Raw genomic sequence first — 19,445 nt, forward strand, 5'->3', positions numbered from 1 at the left:
TTAGAGAAGAGAAAATTGGCAAAAGCTGTTTCCCAATGTGAACTTAGTCGAGTGTTCATTGCAGGTGAAGAGGATGTGACATATCCCAAGAGGGAGAGTCACAGGTGGGAAAGGAAGTAACTTGTCCAAAACACAGCTAGTAATTGGTGAAAAGAAGACTTAAACTCCAGCCTCCCGGTCTCTAAAACCCTGACACTTAAAAACACTTTTTTTAATTATAAAATATTTCAAACATACAGAAAAAAATTATGTAAGTACCTATGTACATATTCTCATACCTCCCAGCTTTAACAACTCTAAACATTTTGATGTATCTGCTACATAACATTTTTTAAGAAAGAAAATATCACAGAGACAGTTGAAGCTCCAAGGCAAGCCTTCCTGCTCCATCTCCTCCCTCCCTCCCCAAGTTCACCCTTCCTGAAGCTGGTGCTTAGCCTTCCCATACAAGTTCCAGTACTTTCACTGCCCACGTATTCATAAACAATATAAATCAATAACTTACATGTTTTTAACTAAGCTTTAACTAAGTGGAATTACTCCATACGTATCATTCTGGAACTTTCAAAGTTTCTTGTACTTACCCACACTACACAGTTTATTCTCAAACACATTCATTTATTCATTCATTCTTTCATTCAACTCTTGTTTATTGAATGTTTGTTACAGATATCACCACTGAGGTTGACTCACAGATGAAAACCCTAGGTCTCACCTTCTGATTTCTGATTCTGATTCTGGAGGAGCTGGTCCAATGAAACATTCTTTTATTTGTTTGTTTTTAAGTTTAAAAATTTTTTGTCTTTATACAGTGTTTAAAGGTTACTTTCCATGTATAGTTATTACAAAATATTGGCTATGTTCCCTGTGTTATACAATACCTCCTTGAGCCTGTCTTACACCCAATAGTTTGTACCTCCCACTCCCCCCACCCCCAGTGAAACATTCTTAATGCCCAGGCTGTATAACTATTTACTGGGGTGACGTGATCACTCAGAAAATACAGGATAGCATTCGTGTTCTTACCTGTTGGTGCCAAAGGAAGAATAATTCTAAGGACCATGGCTCAAGTGGCTTGAGTTCCCACTAGCGCAGAAAACCATAGATGCATCAAAAGGTCCTCAGAACCAGCCTCAGATGCTGGCCTGCTGCTGGGTCCCCAGCTCCTCATTGTGGGGATGTCTTCAAGATGGTCTCAGTGTCCTACCCTCCTGATCTGGTATAAACATTTGAGGATTTTAGTCTTCCCTCTACTTCACCCCACTAAGGAGAGACAAGTCTCATAATGGTCCAACTCCCTGACCCGGCCATGAGCAGAAACAGGCAACAAGAAGTAACTGAGGGACTTCCCCGGTGGCACAGTGGTTAAGAATCCGCCTGCCAATGCAGGGGACACGGGTTCAAGCCCTGGTCGGGGAAGATCCCACATGCCGCAGCGCAACTAAGCCTGTGCGCCACAACTACTGAGCCTGAGCTCTAGAGCCCACGAGCCACAACTACTGCAGCCCGCGTGCCTAGAGCCTGTGCCCCACAACAAAGCGAAGCCACCGCAATGAGAAGCCCACACACTGCCACAAAGAGTAGCCCCTGATCGCCGCAACTAGAGAAAGTCCGCATGCAGCAACGAAGACCGAACGCAACCAAAAACTAAATAAATAAATAAATAAATAAATAAAAAAGAAGTAACTGACCAGCAAGGCCTTCATCCCTGTCCCTCTTTAAATGTGTCAAAACCAGACATGTGGGAAACTTCCCTGGTGGTCCAGTGGCTAAGAATCCACCTTCCAATACAGGCGATGCAGGTTCGATCCCTGGTCGGGGAACTAAGATCCCACGTGCCACGGGGCAACTAAGCCCGCCACAACTACTGAGCCCACACGCCACGACTAGAGAGAAGCCTGCACATTACAACGAAGAGCCCCCGCGCCACAATGAAAGATCCCATGTGCTGCAACTAAGACCCGACGCAGCCAAAAATAAATAAATATTTGCTTTATAAAATGCTTGCTTTATAAAAAACAAACAACATCAGACATGTGGGATTTCTTTGTCCCTTTTCTATAACCTGTCATCCAACACAGAACATTCCAGTGGTTACTTAATGTTTCATTAATCCTGTCTCAGTATGAGTCAGCACACTTTTATTGGTAAATGATGGAAAACACAACTTAAATTTGTTCAGTATTTTTTTTAAGGCGGGGAGAGGGTGTATTTGTTCATGGGACTGAAAACTACAGAAGAGCTGTCTTCAGATGTGACTTGACCCAAAGCTCAGTAGTGTCACCATGATCTTAGTGTCTGTCTCTCCCCCTCTTTGTTTTTATTTTTTTATTTAAAAAAAAACATTTATTTATTTATTTGGCTGCGCCGGGTCTTAGTTGCGGCATGCGGGATCTTTATTTATTTATTTATTTATTTATTTATTTATTTATTTTTAGCGGAACTGCTGGGTTTTAAGTTTTTGAACTGCTTTTGGAAGTGGCTACACTATTTTACATTTCCAACAACAATGTATGTTCCAATTTCTCCACATCCTCACCAACATTTTCTATTGCCCATCTTTTTTATTATAGCCATCCTAGTGGGTGTGAAATGGTATCTCATTATGGCTTGACTTGCATCTCTAATGACTGATGATGTTGAGCATCTTTTCTTGTGCTTATTGGCCATTTGGATATCTCTGGAGGAACTTCTGTTCAGATCCTTTGTCCATTTTTTTTTTTAATTAATTAATTTATTTATTTTTGGCTGTGTTGGGTCTTCGTTTCCATGCGAGGGCTTTCTCTAGTTGCGGCAAGCGGGGGCCACTCTTCATTGCGGTACGCGGGCCTCTCACTGTCGTGGCCTGTCTTTTTGCAGAGCACAGGCTCCAGACGCACAGGCTCAGTAACTGTGGCTCACGGGCCTAGTTGCTCCGCGGCATGTGGGATCTTCCCAGACCAGGGCTCGAACCCGTGTCCCCTGCATTGGCAGGCAGATTCTCAACCACTGCGCCACCAGGGAAGCCCATGCGGGATCTTTAGTTGCAGCATGCGGGATCTTCGTTGTGGCATGCGGGTTCTTAGTTGCGGCATGTGGGATCTAGTTCCCTGACCAGGGATCGAACCCGGGCCCCCTGCATTGGGAGCACAGAGTCTTAACCACTGGACCACCAGGGAAGTCCCTCTCTCTTTGTTCTTACCCTGCTTCCCTGGTTCCCTTTCGGACAGGTCTTTCAAATGATGGCCCCTAGCAGTTCCAGACCTGTTACTTCGCCACTTCAAGGCCCTCAGAAAAGAAAGATCTTCCTTTCTCCAGCAATGTGAACAAAATCCCAGGTCTAACTCTCATTGGCCTGAATTGGATCACATGCTTAATCACATGTTTATCCCTCAACCCATCACTGTGGCCACACACATGGGATGTGTCACCTCCCTGTACCTGGGGTCAGATGCCCTTTCCGGGAGGAGTCAGCATGGGGACTGAGAAGGGTGGATGCTGTAAGGAAAAACCATATGAAGTTAACAAAAGAAGGGATGCCGAATGGCAGAAACAAGATGTCTAGTCACTCATGTTGAGAATCTATTGTCATTCCAGCTACTAACAAGACACCAGTAATACAGGGGCAAGGCACATTTGGGGGGTCATCGCTCCCATTCTATCCATCACAGTCCTGCAGGAGCTGGCTGTCCTCTGGCTCTCTGCCCAGCTCACCCCTCCCCACCCAGAGTGGGAGCCCCCAGCAGCCACCTTTCCTCCATACATTCCAGCTTAAGAGCCTAGAGGTGACTGTCAGTGGAAGTGTCACCCTGACCCATGCAAAGCCAATCAGATCCTCTCTCCTGACACTTTTTGGGATTTCATAGACAGCTAGATGATGGCTGAGGGTCGGTGGCTGAAGCTGCATCGATCAGGACCAGGCCTTTCCCACTATGCGGAACAGAGTGAGGAGACCCAGACTGTGGAAAGGGGAAAAGATGCTGCCTGCCCTTCCTGCTTCCAAACCCTGAAGAGACCTCATTACACGCATACTTGGGTCCCCTGGGATACATCCCCTTTTTCATTTCCTTAAATTAATCTCTGATTCTTGCAACAAAAAGCACCTACTATGTGCCAGCAGTGACTATGACATAGCCCTTCCCCTCACAAAGTTACAGGGTCTTACAATTCAATAAGAAAAACTCATCATACACTTAAAAAAAAAAAAAAAAAAAAGGTCAAAGGCTAAGAATAGGTAGTTCATAGTCCAGGAACGACAGGTGGCCAGCAAAGCGTAGCTCAGCTTTACTTGTATTCAGGAAACTGCTGATTAAACAGCAAGATACTGTCAGTCACCCAATTGATTGGCAAAGATTTTAAAGTTTGATACTATCAGGAATGGGGAGGGTATGAGGAAAGGGGGACACACAGCTGGGAATGTGTCAACTACTAGGGCCAATTTGTTTTTGTTTTTTAAATTTATTTATTTATTTATTTTTGGCTGCACTGGGTCTTCGCTGCTGCGTGCGGGTGTGGGATTTCTCTAGTTGTGGCAAGCGGGGGCTACTCTGTTGCAGAGCACAGGCTCTAGGCGTGGGGGCTTCAGTAGTTGTGGCACGCGGGCTCAGTGGTTGTGGCTCGCAGGCTCTAGACGGCAGCCTCAGTAGCTGTGGCACACGGGCTTAGTTGCTCCGCGGCATGTGCGATCTTCCTGGACCAGGTCTCGAACCCGCGTCACCTGCATTGGCAGGCGGATTCTTAACCACTGCGCCAACAGGGAAGCCCCACTAGGGCCACTTCGGAAAGCAATTTAACCAAATCTATTGAAATCTAAAAATGCACAGACTCCTAAAGGCAATGTGGTATCCTGGATTGGATCCTGAAACAGATAAAGGACATTAGTGGAAAAGCTAGTGTCATGGACTGAATTGTGTCCCCTCCTAAATTCATATGTTGAAGACTTAACCCCCAATGTGACTGTATTTGGAGACGGCCTTTAGGGTGGTAATTAAGGTTAAATGAGGTCATAAGGATGGGGTCCTAATTCCATAACACTAGTGTCCGTCTAAGAGGAAGAGATACCAAAGAGCTCTCTCTCTCTCCCCATGCAGGTGTGCACAGAAGAAAAGCCGTGGGAGGACACAGGGAGAAGGTGACCATCTGCAAGCCAAGGAGAGAGACCTCATAAGACAACCCTGTTGGCGCCTTGATCTTGAACTTCCAGCCTTCAGAACTGTGAGAAAATAAATTTATGTTGTTTAAGTCACCCAGTCTGTGATATTCTACTATAGCAGCCTGAGCAGACTAATACAACTAATGAAATCCAAATAAAGTCTAGAGTTTAGTTCACAGTAATATGCAAAAGTTGTTTTCTTAGTCTTGACAAATGTACCGTGATAATGTAAGATGATAACATTAGAGGAAACTGGGTGAGGGATATATGGGAACTCTCAGTACTCTTTGCAACTTTTCTATAAATCTAAATTTATTCCAAAATTTTAAAAAGTTTATTTGCAAAATGCACATATTCTCTGATCCAGAGATTCTACACTAGAGAAACGTACATGTACAAGAAGACATGGATAAAGGGTGTTCCTTGCATGTCAGGTAATGACAACCCAGGAGTTACCTCACTGTCCTTCAGCAGGGAAAGAGCTGAATAAGCCAGAGAATGTTCATGCTATAAATACTATATGGCAGTAAGAAAGAATGAGGTAGAGCTATGTGTATTAAAGTGATAAAAGTAAGATGCAGAAGGATTTAAGTTATTCAATAAAATACTGTCATGAGAAAAAGAGGAAGAGTTGGGGGGAGATGGAGCAACTTGGAGGCTGCTGGGGCTTTCAAGTGGGTGGGCACCTCTGCCCCCTTGGCCACTCGGTGCCCACTGCCCCTTGGGCACGTCTCCTCCTTCCTGTTTCTCTGTCTTCTTTCTTCCCCCTAACTGTTCACTAAAAACAGTCATTGTATTTCATTAGGTTATATTTGCCCAATTCTTAGGGAAAGACAAACACTTTTCTGATTATCTCCCCACTTATTCATGCAATATATACACAATTACTATTTCTTGTATGTGGCCTTCAGGAAGTTCTTTGAAACAGCAGCCCTGAAACGTCATGTTCTCTATAATCAAGGACTCGCCCAGTGTGCAAAGCTGGCAGCAGGGTAGGGATACATAGAAGCTGCCGCCTGAACTATTGGGACATTTACATCCTTTGGGGGGTCCTATCAGTTTTATAATGTTGGGGAATGTGAATGGTCCCTAACATTCCATGTCCAATCACACAAATGCCTTTAGATTCTAACTCCTAAGCGTCTCTCCCCTGCTGACCGAACTTTCAGAGCCTGTTGTTAAAAGGTATTGAGGTGGGACTTCCCTCGTGGCGCAGCGGTTAAGAGTCCGCCTGCCAATGCAGGTGACGCGGGTTCGAGTCCTGGTCCGGGAATAACCCACATGCCGCTGAGCAACTAAGCCCATGCGCCACAACTACTGAGCCTGCATTCTAGAGCCCACGAATCACAACTACTGAGCCCGCGTGCCACAGCTACTGAAGCCACACACCTAGAGCCTGTGCTCTGCAACAAGAGAAGCCACCGCAATGAGAAGCCCGCGCACCGCAACGAAGAGTAGCCCCCGCTCGCCGCGACTAGAGAAAGCCCACGCGCGGCAACGAAGACCCAATGAAGCCAAAAATAAATAAATAAATAAATAAATGAATAAAAATTAAAAAAAAAAAGATACTGAGGCACATTAAAATTTTAGGAATTCATTTGAGAAAAAATTCATCCAAATTGGTCATCATCAAATGGGAAGTGGTTAGAAGCACTCCACAGATGGGAGCTTGGGAAAAACTTTTATAGAGAAAAGGTGGAAGCAAAGGAAGGAAATTACTGATTGACTATAGCTTAAACGCTATTTGGCTGTTAATGACTGGTTGTTAGGTTTTGCTTTCATAACCCCGAGGTATTTACAGGTTAACATTTTGGTTTGCTTACGTAGGTGCTGAGGCACTAGAGCCACCTCAGTCTAATGGTCTCTTTGTTTAATTTAACAATTCTCCCTTTTGATCATCCAGAGGATGAACAAAAGTTTAGTGTTAGCCCCATTCTCAGTCACTATGAGAGTTAAATTGCTCTTATCAGGTTATGATGTCAGATCCATAGAAGAATTGCTTTTGCTGTTTATCCCATTGTACATCTTGTTTCTGTTTCTCCAAGCACAGTGAGACCATCTGATTTGCTGCTGATGGCTGCACACATGCATTTGAGATCTTTGAGGCAACACAGCCCACCAGGGAGACTGCGATGATGACTACTGGGGGATAATACCAAAAGGCTGAAGTCTACTCCTTAGCCGGGGCCCCCACAAACCAAACCAGTTGGTATCAAGTAAATCAAGGAATGTACCTGACGTGGTACCGATCTGTTTTAGCCAAGTAGCTTGTTTGTTAATTTCTTGTATTTGAGTTTTTACAACACCAGAGGTGTTAATTCAGGTACAGCAGGAGGTGTTAGCTATGGCACAGACCCCTTGTTCAGCCAACAAATAATCTAAAGCGATTTTACTATCTAAAACCACCTTAGCTAGAGAGCCTAGGTACTTTTGTTGTGCAGCCAAGGCCTTAGCGGTAGACTCAGCTATGGTTGCCAGAGTTAAGAATAAGTTTCTAAACATATGTTTGTTTGTACTAACTCCAAGCCAAGGAAGAAGGGACCATCCAAATGATGCCATCCAAAGGTGTTAACATCTGCTGACAAACTTCTTTTTGGTCCATAGTATAAATTCAAGGGAGTGGCCAACGTTGAGTTTCTGAGGTATTATGAAGGGACAATGGAACACTAAATGCAGCAAGAGCACAGTGCCCTGGGACTTCCCTGATGGTCCAGTGGTAAAGAATCCGCCTTCTAATGCAGGGGACGCAGGTTTGATCCCTGGTCAGGGAACTAAGATCCTACATGCCGCGGGGCAACTAAGCCCACGCGCCACAACTAGAAAACCCACGTGCCACAACTAGAGAGAAGCCCGCGCACCACAGCTAGAGAGAAGCCCGTGCGCCCCAACGAAAGATCCCGCATACCGCAACGAAGATCCCGCATGCTGCAACTAAGACCTGACGCAGCCAAAAATAAAAATAAATAAAATATTTTTTTAAAAAAAGAGCACAGTGCCCTTTCATCCTCCAGCTGTCAAGACAATGAGTTGCTCAAGCATAGAGGCCAATACCAAAACTTCCACATATAAAGCCATAGCCAGGAAGTGTACATAGGGCTCCCTCGTGAGTATTAGCATCTGTGGGCTCATTGGCTGGTACAGAGGCGTTAGCACCATCCTACCAAGACCCAACATGCTGAAAGACCACCTAAATACATGGGCCTGTCAGCAAGCCTATAAATGGTCTGATTTACATTGGCTGCTCTGCAGTGTTTTATATATATATATATATATTGAGTGAATCTCATTTTCCCATCCCAGGGTTGGATTAAATTGAAGCAAGGAATGGGGATATGTAGATTTAGTATTTTTACCTTTATAAAAGGGAGCTGCCGAACAATTCAGGCACACGGTGGCATTTGGGATTTCAGTGAAATTACTTATAGGGTAAACTAAAGGGTCTCTCCCTTCATGTACTGATTTTGGTTTAGCATGACAAATCCAGCAGTTAGTTAAGTTTCCTGCAGTAGCTATTGTTTGTGAAATCCTAATTATAGTGTTGTCTTTCCATGCATTAATGAAGAGAAAAAGGAGATAGCAAGTAGGTGAAAGGGATAAAGATTTCATATTGGAGATAAACATCTTGATCTGTGATCTTGAGCGAGCTGTCCACCTCAAGATGTCATTTGTTTCTGGGGAGGAATCTCCCAATTTTAACTTTAGATTTCCGGCTAGTATGCAGTTCCAAGAGTTTGGAGGAGCCCTTTACAACTGGGAGGTGTGGACCCAAGGTTCAAGTCTCTGAAGTTTGGCTGCCATCTCGGTAGTGAGGAGAACCTGAATGGTCCCTTCTTTTTTTTTTTTTTTTTAATAATTTTATTAATTTATTTTATTTTTATTTTATTTTTGGCTGTGTTGGGTCTTCGTTTCTGTGCGAGGGCTTTCTCTAGTTGTGGCAAGTGGGGGCCACTCTTCATCACGGTGCGCGGGCCTCTCACTATCGCGGCCTCTCTTGTTGCGGAGCACAGGCTCCAGACGCACAGGCTCAGTAGTTGTGGCTCACGGGCCTAGTTGCTCCGCGGCATGTGGGATCTTCCCAGACCAGGGCTCGAGCCCGTGTCCCCTGCATTAGCAGGCAGACTCTCAACCACTGTGCCACCAGGGAAGGCCCCTGAATGGTTCCTTCTAATGAGGTTCAAGGGCAGTCTTTCTCAGGTGTCATTCCCTGAGAAGAAGACCCACTCTCCAGGTTCTAACTTGTAGAACGCTCGACAGTCTGTAGGAGGGTCATGGAAAGCTTCTTTTACCTGGTGGAAATACACTTTGGCATAATACGTTAAAGCTTTACAATATTGAATCATGTCAGAATTTGAGTACAGGAGACAGATGTGGTTCTATCACCAAGGGCACAGGTTTTCCTGTCACTATTTCATAAGGCATTACTTTATCCTTTCCCATAGGTGTTGATCTAATCACCATTAAAACGAATAGTAGAACTTTAGGCCAGGGCAGTCCAGTTGATTCTGTTAATTTAGCTAGCTTTAGTTTTAAGGTACCATTTGTCTGTTCAACTTTACCAGCTGACTAAGGACAACGATAATGCCATTGAGTCAGCAGTGCTTTATTTGTTTAATTTTTTGTCTGGTGAAATGAGTTCCCCTATCATTGAAGATTTCTCTGGGGAAGCGTCATGAAGGAAATATGTTTTCTAAAAGTTTCTCAGCCACAGTTGCGGCATCAGCCTTTCTGCATAGGAAGGCTTCAATCAATCCTGAGAACATACAAGCAATTACAAGAACATATCAGTAACCCATTGAGGGAGGCAAGTGAATGAAATCCATCTGTAAGTGTTCACATGGCCTGCCCAGTAGGTGGTGAGAACGCTCCATCTAATACCTTAATAGTCTTTCCAGGGTTATGGGTTTGACAAATCAGGTATTGGTGGTAAACCAAATTTGTGACCTTGGAGTAGTCATTCCACCAATACTTCTTCATAATTTGGATCATTTTATCTGTGCCACGATGAGTTGCAGAACGTAGAGCTTTTAGTAATGGCACTTTCAAGGACTCAGGAAGAACCAGGCGACTGTCCTGGCCCCCAGTGAATTGTTTAATAGGAAATTTGCACCCTTGTTGGTCCCAACATTGTTGCTCCAGCTCAGATGCCTGATTTTGTCTTTTATATAAATTATCATAAATAATTTGGTTAGAGTCAATCTTATGGAGTTCATTCAAGTTGCGTATTGGTACAGTTTTAGTGCTGGCTGATTTAGCATGGAAGTCTGCTAGAGCATTTCCCTGATACTCAGGTTCTGTCTTTCTAGTATGAGCTTCAGTTTTAATCACTGCAATTCAGTTAGACAATAGAATGACAGAGAGCTGTTCATTTACTTGGGGCCATGGTTTGTTTGTTTTTTTTTTTTTGGTCACCCTGAGCAGCATGTGGAAATTCCCCGACCAGGGATAGAACCTGCACCCCCTGCAGTGGAAGCACAGAGCCCTAACCACTGGACCACTGCGGGAGTGCTACTTGGGGCCCTTTTTTTTTTTTTTTAAGATTTTTATTTTATTTATTTATTTTTGGCTGTGTTGGGTCTCTGTTGCTGCGTGCGGGCTTTCTCTAGTTGCGGCGAGCAGGGGCTACTCTTCATTGCAGTGCACGGGCTTCTTACTGCCGTGGCTTCTCTTGTTGCGGAGCACAGGCTCTAGGCGCGCAGGCTTCAGTAGTTGTGGCTCACGGGCTCAGTAGTTGTGGCTCGCGGGCTCTAGAGCGCAGGCTCAGTAGTTGTGGCACACGGGCTTAGTTGCTCCGCGGCATGTGGGATCTTCCCAGACCAGGGCTCGAACCTGTGTCCCGTGAATTGGCAGGCGGATTCTTTTTTTTTTTTAATATTTAATTTTTTTTTTTAATTTACTTATTTATTTATTTATTTTTGGCTGTGTTGGGTCTTCGTTTCTGTGCGAGGGCTTTCTCTAGTTGTGGCAAGCGGGGGCCACTCTTCATCGCGGTGCGCGGGCCTCTCACTATCGCGACCTCTCTTGTTGTGGAGCACAGGCTCCAGACGCGCAGACTCAGTAGTTGTGGCTCACGGGCCTAGTTGCTCCGCAGCATGTGGGATCTTCCCAGACCAGGGCTTGAACCCGTGTCCCCTGCATTAGCAGGCAGATTCTCAACCACTGCGCCACCAGGGAAGCCCGGCAGGCGGATTCTTAACCGCTGCGCCACCAGCAAAGCCCTGGGGCCCATTTTTGATCAGACTTCCACCAGCAGTGAGGAACCTCTCTGTTTCCATAATATACCAAAGTCATGGACCACCCCAAAGGCATATTTACTATCTGTATAAAGGTTTACTGATTTTCCTTTGAATAGCCGACAACTCCGAGTGAGAGCATATTGTTCTGCTGGTTGAGCAAAGTTAAACTGGGGAAGGCTTCACCTTTCCAATAATTCCTATTGAGCTGTCATAGCATATCCTGATTGATTTTTCCCTTCCGCATTCTTAGCACAGGACCCAGCGACAAAGAGTATCAAATCTTGGTTTTCTAACGATGTGTCCTGTAAGTCAATGCAAGGGGTCAATAACCATGACACCACGTCTACACAGTTACAGTGATCTGTACCATTATCTGCAAGGGCAGCAGTGTTGAGAAAGTTGCAGCGCTCAAGAAGAAGCTTAGATGTATAGCACAGGGAGAACAGCTTGATGCTTTGTGACAATATCGAGGGGTGGGATAGGGAGGGTGGGAGGGAGGTTCAAGAGGGAGGAGATATGGGGATATATGTATACATATAGCTGATTCACTTTGTTGTACAGTGGAAACTAACACAACATTGTAAAGCAATTATACTCCAATAAAGATGTAAAAAAAAATATGTATATATATACACACACATATATGGGAATGAAATAAAACTATAAAATGAAAAAAAAAAAAAGATGGAGTTTAGAAAGTGAAAGGAGGGACTTCCTTGGCGATCCAGTGGTTAAGACTCTGCCCTTCCACTTCAGGGGGGATGGGTTTGATCCCTGGTCAGGGAACTAAAATCCCACATGCCGCGCAGCTAGGCCAAAAAAAAAAAAAAAAAGTGAAAGGAGAAGGATCTCATGTTAGTCGGCTTGCTGAAAAATGTTGAGTCTGATGGGAGTTTAATAGACTCTCAACAGCATGAGGTATAAGTCATATCCTAATATGAAATGGAAAAATTCTTAGAAAAGTACAACCTTCCAAGACCGAACCAGGAAGATATAGAAAATATGAACAGACCAATCACAAGTAATGCAATTGAAACTGTGATTAAAAATCTTCCAACAGGGACTTCCTTGGTGGCACAGCAGTTAGGAATCCACCTGCCAATGCAGGGAACAGGGGTTCGAACCCTGGTCCAGGAAGATCCCACATGCCACGGAGCAACTAAGCCCATGCACCACGGTACTGAGCCCGCGTGCTGCAACTACTGAAGCCCATGTGCCTAGAGCCTGTGCTTTGCAACAAGAAAAGCCACCACAATGAGAAGCCCATGAATCACAAAGAAGAGTAGCCCCCACTCACCGCAACTAGAGAAAGCCCTTGCACAGCAATGAAGACCCAACGCAGCCAAAAAAAAAACAAAAACCTTCCAACAAACAGAAGTTCAGAACCAGATGGCTTCACAGGCAAATTCTAGCAAACATTTAGACAAGAGCTAACACCCATCCTTCTCAAACTGTTCCAAAAAATTACAAAGGGAGGAACACTCCCAAGCTCAGTCTATGAGGTCACCATCACCCTGATACCAAAACCAGACAAAGATATCACAAAAAAAGAAAATTACAGACCAATATCACTGATGAACATAGAAGCAAAAATCCTCAATGAAATACTAGCAAACAATCCAACAACACATTAAAAGGGTCATACATCATGATCAAGTGGGATTTATCTCAGGGATGCAAGGATTCTTCAATATACGCAAATCAATCAATGTGATACAACATATTAACAAATTAAAGAATAAAAACCATACAATCATCTCAATAGATGCAGAAAAAGCTTTTGACAAAATTCAACACCCATATATGATAAAAAAAAAAAACTCTGCAGAAAGTGGGCATAGAGGGAACCTACCTCAACATAATAAAGGCCATATACAACAAACTCACAGCAAACATCATTCTCAAGGGTGAAAAACTGAAAGCATTTCCTCTAAGATCGGAACAAGACAAGGATATCCACTCTTGCCACTATTATTCAGCATAGTTTTGGAAGTCCTAGCCACGGCAATCAGAGAAGAAAAAGAAATAGAAAGAATCCAAATTGGAAAAGAAGAAGTAAAACTGTCACTGCTTGCAGATGACATGATACTATACATAGAGAATCCTAAAGATACCACCAGAAAACTACTAGAGCTAATCAATGAATTTGGTAAAGTTGCAGGATGTAAGATTAATACACAGAAATCTCTTGCATTCCTATACACTAAAAATGAAAAATCAGAAAGAGAAATTAAGGAAACAGTCCCATTTACCATTGCAACAAAAAGAATAAAATACCTAGGAATAAACCTACCTAAGGAGGCAAAAGACCTGTACTCAGAAAACTATAAGATACTGATGAAAGAAATCAACGATGATACAAACAGATGGAGAGATATACCATGTTCTTGGACTGGAAGAATCAATATTGTGTGGGACTTCCCAGGTGGTCCAGTGGATAAGACTCCACGCTCCCAATGCAGGGGGGCCAGGTTCCATCCCTGGTGAGGGAACTAGATCCCACATGCATGCTGCAACTAACAGTTTGCATGCCACAACTATGGAGCCCTCCTGCCGCAACTAAGGAGCCCACCTGCCACAACTAAGGAGCACACATGCTGCAACTAAGGAGCCCTGGAACTGCAACTAAGGAGCCTGCCTACTGCAACTAAGACCCGGTGCAACCAAGTAAATAAATAAATAAGTATTAAAAAAAAAAAAGAATCAGTATTGTGAAAATGACTATACTACCCAAAGCAATCTACATATTCAATGCAATCCCTAGCATGTTACCAATGGCATTTTTCACAGAATTAGAACAAAAAATTTTACGATTTGTATGGAAACACAAAAGACCCCGAATGGCCAAAGCAATTTTTTTTTTTTTTTTGCCTGTGTTGGGTCTTTGTTGCTGTGCGTGGGCTTTCTCTAGTTGCGGCGAGTTGGGGCCTACTCTTCGTTGTGGTGCACAGGCTTCTCATTGCGGTGGCTTCTCTTGTTGTGGAGCACAGGCTCTAGGCACGCGGGCTTCAGTAGTTGTGGCTCGCGGGCTCTAGAGTGCAGGTTCAGTAGTTGTGGCGCATGGGCTTAGCTGCTCTGTGGCATGTGGGATCTTCCTGGACCAGGGCTTGAACCTGTGTCCCTTGCACTGGCAGGTGGATTCTCATCCACTGCGCCACCAGGGAAATCCGGCATTCACGCACTTCTGAGAGTTAAGGGCTTTCATACTTTAGAGTCTCAATTTCATCAATTCCTGCTTGCAGAGAGCAGAACACCTCAGGTTCAGGAGGGTCAGGAAATTCCTTCTGAGTTAAATTTTATGTAACTCTTTATTTTAGAATGCAACTCTCATCCTAACAGGCTTACTGGGGCCACGTCACACAGAAGGAAAGTATGGTTTCCCAAAAATGGCCCTAGTGTCATCTGGGCTAGTTTAGTTTAGACACAAATACCCTTTGCCTTTGGCTAGAAACCCCCAGTATGGAAATACTTTACTCCAAGGGATTTGCTGTTTTGTGAAAGTCGGTTTTAATATAGATAAAGTGGCAATGGTAAACCCCAATACTGTGCCGTATTCTGCATTGTTTATCTTAGTTTCCCTTTTCTCATTTAGAGGAATCCTGGGGAGCAACTTACCAAAGGAGCCCTCAGAGCCCCATCAATGCTTATTATTTCAGTAATCAAATTTTTTGACTTCCCCCAGTGGAAAGGCAGTCTGGACTAATAGGTGGAGGTCTCTTAAACGATGGGTTCAGCAGGGGGCATTGCTTTTTTCAGTGCCCCACTTGTTTACAGCAAAGGCAGACACTTCAGGGCACAGTATTCCTGAGTGGAGAATCTCTAGGTTCTGGCTTGAAATGTGTTCGTGGAGGTCCCCTTGGCCCTTGGAACTATTGTAACTTCAGGGCTGTAAATTGGTTGGCTTTTTGAATTTCATCTTGCTCCAAGGTTTTTTCAAAATGCTTAGCTAGGGCTATTAATTCAGCAAGAAAGGTGGCTTCCCAGCACAGCTTGTGTCTCTTTATTAGGCTACTTAGTTCAGCCAGAGCTTGCTAATGAATAAGGAAGTGAAGGTGTTTTCTGAGCCTTCGTTTAATAAAGCAAGCCCAGAATTTCACAAACAGGGCTTCCAATTTTGTCTTATGATCTGAGACTGCTTCATTCTTTTTTTGTTGTTTGCAAGATTGACTGATAGACCCGTCAGTCTTTTGAGAAATATCTTATCAATACTTTCAAATAGGCACTTTCCTGGTGGCTCAGTGGTTAAGAATCCACCTGCCAATGCAGGGGACACAGGTTCGAGCCCTGGTCCGGAAAGATCCCACATGCCGTGGAGCAGCTAAGCCTGTGCGCCACAACTACTGAGCCTGCGCTCTAGAGCCCGCGAGCCACAACTACTGAGCCTGCAGGCCTAGAGCCCATGCTCTGCAATGTGAGACGCCACCGCAATGAGAAGCCTGCGCACCTCAACAAAGAGTAGACCCCGCTGTCGCCGCAACTAGAGAAAGCCTGCGCGCAGCAGCAAAGACCCAACGCAGCCATAAATAAATTAATTAATTAAAAAATTTTTTTTCACGTAGGTCTTGGGCTATTTTTCTAGAGCCTTTTGGGCCATCCCTGGCAGAGCAGTTTGCATGTGGGTCTTTTTTTTTTTTTTTAATTTATTTAATTTATTTTTATTTTTGGCTGTGCTGGGTCTTCATTGCTGTGCGCGGGCTTTCTCTAGTTGCGTCGAGCGGGGGCTACTCTTCGTTGCGGTGCGTGGGCTTCTCATTGCGGTGGCTTCTCTTGTTGCGGAGCATGGGCTCTAGGCACGTGGGCTTCGGTAGTTGTGGCACGTGGGCTCAGTAGTTGTGGCTCGCGGGCTATAGAGCGCAGGCTCAGTAGTTGTGGCGCACGGGCTTAGTTGCTCCGTGGCATGTGGGATCTTCCCGGACCAGGCTTGAACCTGTGTCCCTTGCATTGGCGGGCGGATTCTTAACCACTGCGCCACCAGGGAAGCCCTGCAAGGGGGTCTTTAATATCACTCTTGGGGTCTTCCCACTGGGCTTCAGTCATTTATTTTTGGGCATTGCTAGGTCCTAATGTCATATGAATAAACTGGCAGCAATCTGGGAGCCCATATCATAGGCTGCAATTAGAATTCTAAATTCCTTATAAAAATTTTGAGGATTCTCTTGAGGATTTGGAGAACCTTTTATGATGGCCCTAATTCAGCCTTTGACCATGAGAAAAGATGGTTACATTTAGTATTCAAGGCTCAGCAGAGGGCCTCACTTTAAAAGGCAATTGAGTGGGACTTCCCTGGTAGAGCAGTGGTGAAGACTCCACGCTCCCAAGGCAGGGGGCCTGGGTTTGATCCCTGGTCAGGGAACTAGATCCCACATGCATGCCACAACTAAGAGTTCACATGCCTCAACTAAGGAGCCCATGAGCCGCAACTAAGGAGCCCATGAGCCGCAACTAAGGAGCCCGCCTGCCGCAACAAAGACCCAGCACAACCAATAAATAAATAAATTTTTTAAATAAAATAAAAGGTGTAAAGGGATTGGTAGGTTCAGAAAATTTAGGGAGGGGAGGTTTAAGGGAAGGAGCAGTTGGAGTCAAGTTAGTCAGTGTGCACTTTTTAGATTTTTTTAGATTCACTGTCAACTTGTTGCTTAAACTTTTCATTTGTGTTTTGTAAAGAATCTTTTAAAGAAGCAATTTTCAATTCATTGAGTTTCTAAGATGCTTCAGCATACCAGTAAAAAAAAAAAAAGCACCCCATTGTTTGGGGGAGATTTGGGACCCTTTTTTTCTCTAGAGCACCTTGTAAAGATATGCTTGTCTAGGTTAAAAGTTCCCTACCGTGACCACTGCAATTTAAGGTTATCTTTGGTAAGGTTAACCCACTGGTTCAGAAAAACACAGATTCTGGGCCCATAATTTTATACATATAGTTAGCCAGGGTCCCAGACAGAGGAGTCCCAGATTTTTTGGACTCAGGGAACCAATTTTTCTCTTTTTTTCCCCCTTATTACCTGAGGCCTCACACTGGACCTGTTGCAGGAAGGGAGACCCCTTCCAGGGCCCAAGAGTGGGCTCTTGTCTAACATTCGGAAATGAATTGTCCAAGGAGCCACACGTGCTGACAAAGCAGGAGACATTATTGGGAAGGGGCACCCGGGTGGAGAGCAGGAGGGTAAGGGAATCCAGGAGGACTGCTTTGCCACGTGGCTTGCAGTCTCGGGTTTTATGGGAGTGGGGTTAGTTTCCGGGTTGTCTCTGGCCAATCATTCTGACTCAGGGTCCTTCCTGGTGGTGCATACATCACTCAGCCAAGATGGATTCCAGTGAGAAGGATTCTGGGAGGTTGGAAGGAGAAATGGACTGGCATCCCCTCTCTCCTTTTGACCTTTCCTGAATTCTTCCAGTTGGTGGCAGCTTGTTAGTTCTGTGGTCCTTACCAGGACCTCCTGTTTAAAATAACTCATGCAAGTGGTTACTATGTTGCCTGGCCAGGGAGGGCAGTTTCAGTCAGTATTTCCCCTAACAGACCCAGTCCAGCTTAAGTCAGACCTAATCTGACCCTGGACCCAGTCCAGTTTTTTTTAAGTCAGCTGGCCCCCAGACCCAGTCCAGAGAAAGAATGTTCGAATAAATTCGGGGAGCTCTTTCAAACACAAAACCTGCAAACCTCAGACATGAAAGGAACTTACCCAACTTTCAGATGTAGCAAGAAAGCAGTGAGCTAAATGGGCTCAGTGGGTACCTCTGTCTGGTTGCTTGTTGCTCCTGTGGGCCATTTGGCATCTCCTTTGGATCCCACTTCTGACACCAGAACAGTTAAAAGATAAACTGAGGCATACTAAATTTTTAGGGAATTTATTTGAGCAAAAATCAATTCAAATAAGGCAGTGCCAAACTGGAAGTGGTTAGAAGTGCTCTGTTGATGGGAGCTGAAGAAAACTTTTATATGGAAAAACTGGAAGGAATGTATTGATTGGCTATAGCTTAAATCCTAGTTGGCTCTTTGTGGTTGTTTGTCTTTACATTTTGCTTTCATAACCTTGAGATATTCACAGGCTTAGATTTTGGTTTGCTTCCATAGGTGATGTAGCATTAGAGCCCCCTCAGGCTAATGGCCTCCTTGCTTAATTAATTTCACACTGTCATCTCTCCTGCACCACTGCATCAGCCTCCTCTTCTATCTCCCTGCCCCAGTCTTGTCCCCTGCAATCCATTCTCCACACAGCACTAGAATGATCTTTCTAAAGCAAATCTGGTGCAGTACCTCCCTTGCTTAAAGCCCTCTGGCTTCTCATTGCCCTTAGAATCAGAATCCATTCCTTCACAGCCCAGCTTACCCCTTATCCTCATCTCTAACTACTAGCACTCCAGGACCCCTCAAGGAGGAGGCTGTACACATACAGCACCTGGAATGCATTTCTCCCCCTGCTCCTGGTTCAATTGTCCTCATACTTTAGGTTTCCTGTAGGCATTTCAAGGACATATGGTGGTCTGCTGCAAAACCCAGTCAGGAAAACACAAGAATGTAATTACCTTCTTATTTGTATGTCAGAATAATGTACTGAAATGTTATTAATTTGTCTTCTGTTCTCACTGCTATGGAAGAATTAGCAGGTCATTGATTTGAAAGCCTGGGTTCACAGAAGCAAAGCAGCTGGATTGTTCCAGAGGGGAAGGATCTCAGCAATTGAAGGGAATCCTGGCAGGATTCCAGGGGAGGTAGGGAAGAGATACCTGTGGACATCTCCTAGGTCTTGAGAGCAATGAAGAGGGTCTCTGTGGACAGGAAAAGGCTCACCTGAGAAAGCCAGGATAAAGGAAAGATCTGAAGGCAGAGCAGGAGTGCGTCAGGAGAGTGGAGGTGGGGAAGATCATTCTAGGCATTCCAGCATGTGCAAAGGTCCTGTGGTGGAAGGAAACAGACTCACATAAAGAGGAAAGTGACATGGATGAGATATGGCTTGAGGCAGGGCCAAGCATGCAGGGTTTTAAAGGCTTTGTTAAGGATTTTGGTCTTTTTTCTAAGAGTAAGAGGAGGTAACCGAAGGGTGTTTAAACATTGTGGGGGAGGTTGACATTATCAGATTTAT

Source organism: Balaenoptera ricei, chromosome 8 (genome assembly GCF_028023285.1).
Source record: "Balaenoptera ricei isolate mBalRic1 chromosome 8, mBalRic1.hap2, whole genome shotgun sequence".
Classification (NCBI taxonomy): domain Eukaryota; kingdom Metazoa; phylum Chordata; class Mammalia; order Artiodactyla; family Balaenopteridae; genus Balaenoptera; species Balaenoptera ricei.